Below are 6,422 nucleotides of genomic sequence, written 5' to 3'. Positions count from 1 at the left end.
CACGCTTGAAGGAGAAGGGGGAGGTTCCTTAGGAGTCTCGTCATCCCTTTTCGCTGTCCAGGGAACCCCTATTTCGTCCGGTCCTACTCCAGTGTATTGTCCTACAATCGTCCCTGCCGTGACACTGACCGGATGGTCGGTAGGATTCATGCAGCGGATGGCCACTCTCCCCTTTTTACCGGGTTGGTGTAGGCTGGCGGCCACCATGTAGCTGCCTCGTACTCCCTCGATTAACCCGACCGGCTGATAGGATGAGGACGTGAGACGCCCAGCAACCAGGACTTCGGTTCGAGGGGGAAGGGTTGTGGCTCGCATTATTTGAACCCCACTTGTCAGGGGTCGACCCTCTCTGTCAGTGCAAGTCAATTTCTGCCCATTTAACACCAACGTGGGTTGCTGAAAATTCATCTCACAGTGGTGGTCGACCAAGAATGGCATGCCCAGGATGGCATCCTCCTTCAGGGCACACACCTCTAGAGATACAGTGACTTGGACACTCCTGACTCTGACTGGGAGAGTGATGAGTCCGTGAAATTTCAGCCGTGTACCATCTGCCATCCGCCCATAGTCTTCTCGAACCTCTAATTGGCTCTTGACATCCTTGGGCAAGCGCTCAAAGACATGCCGTCCCAACAGATTAGATGTGCATCCGGTGTCCACGAGAAACTGGACGGGCTGCCCTCCGATGCGACCTGGCAAGAAATAGCTGCTATTATGTGGCTTCCACAATTCATCTCCATGAGTTCGTCTGGCTTTACTCATTCTCTGGGGGCCTTTTTGGGAAGGCCGAGATGGCTTTGGCCAGACGTATGTTTCCTCCTTGGTTTCTGAGGGTGGGAGACCTGCACACTCAGGTAAGGGCTGATATTGGTTATGCAAGGGGACCGGTGGCGAGCAGGGGGGAGCCTGTGTCGCCCAGTCCGTCGTGGTCGTTGCCACTGGCCTTGCCTCGGTATGGTAGATCCACAGTCAGCACTTCCCCCTACTGCTGTGGATGGGAACCGTTTCCCGACCTCGTGGTTTGAGATGATTGTCTTTGGATAACTTGAGGGCACCGGCGTTGCACATGCCCTGTCTGGCCGCAACCCCAACAGTTAGGGTCCCTTTTCTCTGCTCCCCGTTGCCCCAGTCGGTTTCCTTCTTTTAGTCCATCTGCTAACCCTTTTATAGCCATTAAGACGTCATTCAGGGTGGCTGATGGAGGATCCGAGTGGACGGGGGCGACTGTAGCAGGGGTAGTCTCCCCCTCCTCTACTGTCATTACTATGGGTCGAGCACTAGACCGAGGAAGAGTGGGCTGAATTTGCAGGAACTCATTCCCTGCCTGCACTGCTTCCTCTAAGCTCTGTGCTCTTACTGCTAAAAGATGGCGTTGGAGGTGCGTGTTTCCCAGAGTCAGGGAAAACGCATCCATGGCCATGTTAGCTTGGTAGGAATCCGGGAGGTCAGCGTATGCTATCTTCACTAGACGCTCCATTTCCGTTGCGTGTTCTTGGAGGCTAGTCTTGGGTTCCCTCTTGAGGTGGAGCCTGCTCCTAGCCTCTCTCGGGGAGAGCCCGTACTTGGTGCGTAAGGCCGAGAAGATGGAGGCAGGCGAGTCTCCTCGACTAAAACCTCTGGCTCCCTCCTTCAATGTCTCACGCTGGTGGAGGAGAGTGGCCTTCTCATTCCACTCATTAGCTTCTGCAACCTCCTCGAACTGGGAGATGAACAGTTCCACATCTTCACTCCCATCAAACTTCGGTGGCTTGAAGCTAGCTCCCTTCTTAGGCATTTGTAAGGCTCTAGTAATAGCCTCTGTCAGCTGACCAATCTGGTCGACCTGCTGTAGCTCTGCCTCAGCCAGATCTCTGGTAGCATTCCGTCGGCTGTGGGGCATGGTCACAAGGTTGGTCTTATAAGTCCGAATTATCGCAGTCAGATCCCACTGCTGCCACCAGTGTGTTGGATCCTGCGACCAACACGTAGAGGCGACTAGGTCGGCTTATTCTACCGGTCTGCATTCACCCTTCACCGGGGCTGTGTACGGGTTGCCCGTGACCAACACGCGGAGGCGACTAGGTCGACTTACACCACCGGTCAACATCAACCACCTTGCACAAGGGATAGCTCCCAGAGTGGGTTTTGTACCAGGTCGACAAGGTCGACCGGAGGTCGACGGGGTCGACGATGCTTCTATGAATTTATCACCACAGCACAGTCCATAGACTAGGTCTTTGGAGTTAGCTATATGCTTAGTATGGTTCTGCTATCGCTCAAGGTAACAGAAGAAGTATGGTTCCAAATGCAATGCATATATTTGAACAACCTTACAGAGCCGAGGCCCTGCCTTAAATACATTAAATTATGTAAATGAGCTGCAAGGACCAGCCTCCTTTAGGGGCGTGGTTACACGAAGGATAAAAGGGAGCATAACTCCAAATATAAATGATACAAAAAGGATGGCAACCTAACGTTCCATCACACTGTCTGTCTATCTATGTGTCTATCTGTCTGTCCGCTTTATAGAGTACCGTACTTTTCGGACTATTAGCCGCTACTTTTATATAAGGGCGTGTCTATTCTGTGGTTTTTTTCACCGCTAGGGCGCATTAACGGGAATCTCCGGTTAGTACACGCCTCTATTATAATACGTAACCTGCTATTCATCGTAGGGATGGACGATAAATACTGATATGCTAATAGTGTGAGTTGTCTTCTCGATATATTGAGTCACCGATAACTCCCAAATATGAGCAGTATAAATAAATTATATGGCGGTCTTTTTTTTCGATTCGATCGTTAGTTAGTTAGTAATCTTTTATTTTGCTGATAACAAAATAACAAAAAGCCTCTATTTGCAGGCATATTATCCAATAAAACGGAAACTGTAGAAGAATCCTGAATGCAAGATAGTAGTGAACAATTCATATTTAGTTTGAGATTATTTGTTTAAAAGTTAAAAGAAAATTTACATGAGAGGATGACTTCAAATAAGTAATGCAGGATAGCTTATACAAAGATAAATTGATTGATATGTACTATATACAAGGGTTCAGGGCTGAAGAATAGATCCTCTATGAGTATTGATTGTGGCAAGATTGTAACAGACTCGATCGTACGAAGCAAACTTAATTAATATGAGTAAGTAGTAAAATTAAATTAGTAGTAAATATTAGTAGTGAATTAAATAAAATTTACTACTCTTTAAATAAATTAATGAGTAGTAAATTACATCTAATTAATATTTACTGCCAACGTGTACCGGAAAGGTCATGTGAACATTTGTTTCTTGCCACCACTAGAAAAACGCTGTTCTCTATCTACTACATAAACGGCAATCGTTGTCTATCTGTGTCTATCTGCCGTGTTTAAAAGCACCTTTCCTGAGTTATGCGGCCTATACAAAGGTGTCTATACAGCTATACAAATGTACTATTCATTAAATAAAACAAATTAACGAGTAGTTATTTACATGCAATTAATATTTACTGCCAACGTGTACCGAGAAGGTCACGTAAACGTTTGTTTTTTGGAGCCACTGAAAAAACGCATTTCTCACCTACTAAATTTCCACATCAAAAAGGTAAGTGCTTCTTATACGATGTTGTATTGTCTATGAATTGCCACATCTCCATTACTTAATAACGTTGGATTTGCCGCTGTTCGTGATAGTGGGTCATGTTCATTTCCTTCAGCAGCCGAGTTACTAATTTTTTTCCAGCTACGAGTAGGCCTACTGTAACTTACTATTACAGAACTTTCACGAGTATTCCGAGCGTTGTGATACGCTATTGCGAAAAGAAAGAGAGCAGCTGCTATCGACTTACTGTCACCCTGCATCAGCCATGACCAGCTATACGTCGCCTGCTCAAAAGTAGGCACACGCCGAAAACTGTTTCTTCATACGCCCGACAGAAAAACCAAAAATGTTGTCTATCCGCATGTGTTGCGTTGAACTAAGGGAGAGAGAGAGGGAGAGAAAGGGAGAGAGAGAGAGGGAGAGCGAGGAGGAGAGGGGGAGAGAGAGAGGGGGAGAGGGAGAGAAGGGGAGAGAGAGGGAGAGCGAGGAGAAGAGGGGGAGAGAGAGAGGGAGAGAATGAGGGAGAGAGGGAGAGGGGGAAGAGGGAGGGAGAAAGAGGGGAGAGAGGGAGAGACGGAGAGAGGGAGAGAAGGAGAGAGAGAGGGAGAGCGAGGAGGAGAGGAGGGGAGAGAGAGAGGGAGAGAGAGGGAGAGAAAGAGGGAGAAGAGGGAGGGAGAGAGAGAGGGATGAGAGACGGAGAGAGGGAGAGAAGGAGAGAGAGAGGGAGAGCGAGGAGGAGAGGGGGGAGAGAGAGAGAGGGGAGAGAGAGAGAGGGAGAGAGAGGAGAGAGACGGAGAGAGGGAGAGAGAGGGGGAGCGAGAGGGAGAGGGGGAAGAGGGAGGGAGGGAGAGAGAGGGGAGAGACGGAGAGAGGGAGAGAGGGGAAAGAGGGAGAGAGAGAGGGAGAGTGAGGAGGAGGGGGGGAGAGAGAGAGAGGGAGAGAAAGAGGGAGGGAGGGAGAGAGAGAGAGGGGAGAGAGGGAGAGAGGGGAAAGAGGGAGAGATGGAGAGAGGGAGATAGAACTGCATATTTGGAGTTGTTTTACAGTATGAAAGACAACTCTCAATAAACCTTATGCTGCGCGTGAATCTATTCCTGTAGACGGGTAATGCAGCTAGTCTACTATATAAACGGCAATCGTTATCTGTCTATCTGTCTGTCCGCTTTATAGAGTACCGTACTTTTCTGACTATTAGCCGCTACTTTTATATAAGGGCGTGTCTATTCTGTGGTTTTTTTTCACCGCTAGGGCGCATTAACGGGAATCTCCGGTTAGTACACGCCTCTATTATAATACGTAACCTGCTATTCATCGTAGGGATGGACGATAAATACTGATATGCTAATAGTATGAGTTGTCTTCTCGATATATTAAGTCACCGATAACTCCCAAATATGAGCAGTATAAATAAATTATATGGCGGTCATTTTTTTCGATTCGATCGTTAGTTAGTTAGTAATCTTTTATTTTGCTGATAACAAAATAACAAAAAGCCTCTATTTGCAGGCATATTATCCAATAAAACGGAAACTGTAGAAGAATCCTGAATGCAAGATAGTAGTGAACAATTCATATTTAGTTTGAGATTATTTGTGTAAAAGTTAAAAGAAAATTTACATGAGAGGATGACTTCAAATAAGTAATGCAGGATAGCTTATACAAAGATAAAATGATTGATATGTACTATACACAAGGGTTCAGGGCTGAAGAATAGATCCTCTATGAGTATTGATTGTGGCAAGATTGTAACAGATTCGATCGTACGAAGCAAACTTAATTAATATGAGTAAGTAGTAAAATTAAATTAATAGTAAATATTAGTAGTGAATTAAATAAAATTTACTACTCTTTAAATAAATTAATGAGTAGTAAATTACATCTAATTAATATTTACTGCCAACGTGTACCGGAAAGGTCATGTGAACATTTGTTTCTTGCAACCACTAGAAAAACGCTGTTCTCTATCTACTATATAAACGGCAATCGTTGTCTATCTGATTGATTGTCCGCCTTATAGAGCGGTCTTTCCCTTTATTGTCGTACGAATTTCGATCGTACGAAGCAAACTGAATTAGGTAATATGTGTAGTAACGGTAAATAAATTATAGAGCGGTCTTTCTTTTTCCATCCGGTCGAACGAAGCCAACCGAATTAATATGAGTACTAATTATCGTAATATCGTAATTTCGTAATATGAACTATTAGCCGCTAGTTTTCTCTGACAATTTGAGCCAAGCGGCTTATATAAAGGTGTGGCGATTCTGTTGTTTTTCTTTCACCGCTCGAGCGCATTAACCGAAATCCCCGGTTAGCACGCTTTTTAAACGGCAAATTTTCTGCCGTGTTTAAAAGCACCCTTCCTGAGTTCTGCGGCCTATACAAAGGTGTCTATACAGCTATACAAATGTACTATTCATTAAATAAAATAAATTAACGAGTAGTTATTTACATGCAATTAATATTTACTGCCAACGTGTACCGAGAAGGTCACATAAACGTTTGTTTCTTGGAGCTACTGGAAAAAACGCATTTCTCACCTACTAAATTTCCACATCAAAAAGGTAAGTGTTTCTTATACGATGTTGTATTGTCTATGAATTGCCACATCTCCACTACTTAATAACATTGGATTTGCCGCTGTTCATAATAGTGGGTCATGTTCATTTCCTTCAGCAGCCGAGTTACTAATTTTTTTCCAGCTACGAGTAGGCCTACTGTAACTTACTATTACAGAACTTTCACGAGTACTCCGAGCGTTGTGATACGCTATTGTGAAAAGAAAGAGAGCAGCTGCTATCGACTTACTGTCACCCTGCATCAGCCATGACCAGCTATACGTCGCCTGCTCAAAAGTAGGCAC

The sequence above is a fragment of the Watersipora subatra genome, chromosome 4, assembly GCF_963576615.1.
Source record: "Watersipora subatra chromosome 4, tzWatSuba1.1, whole genome shotgun sequence".
NCBI classification, from domain to species: Eukaryota; Metazoa; Bryozoa; class Gymnolaemata; order Cheilostomatida; family Watersiporidae; genus Watersipora; species Watersipora subatra.
The sequence above is the reverse complement of the archived record's forward strand: the minus strand, read 5'-3'. Positions refer to the sequence as shown.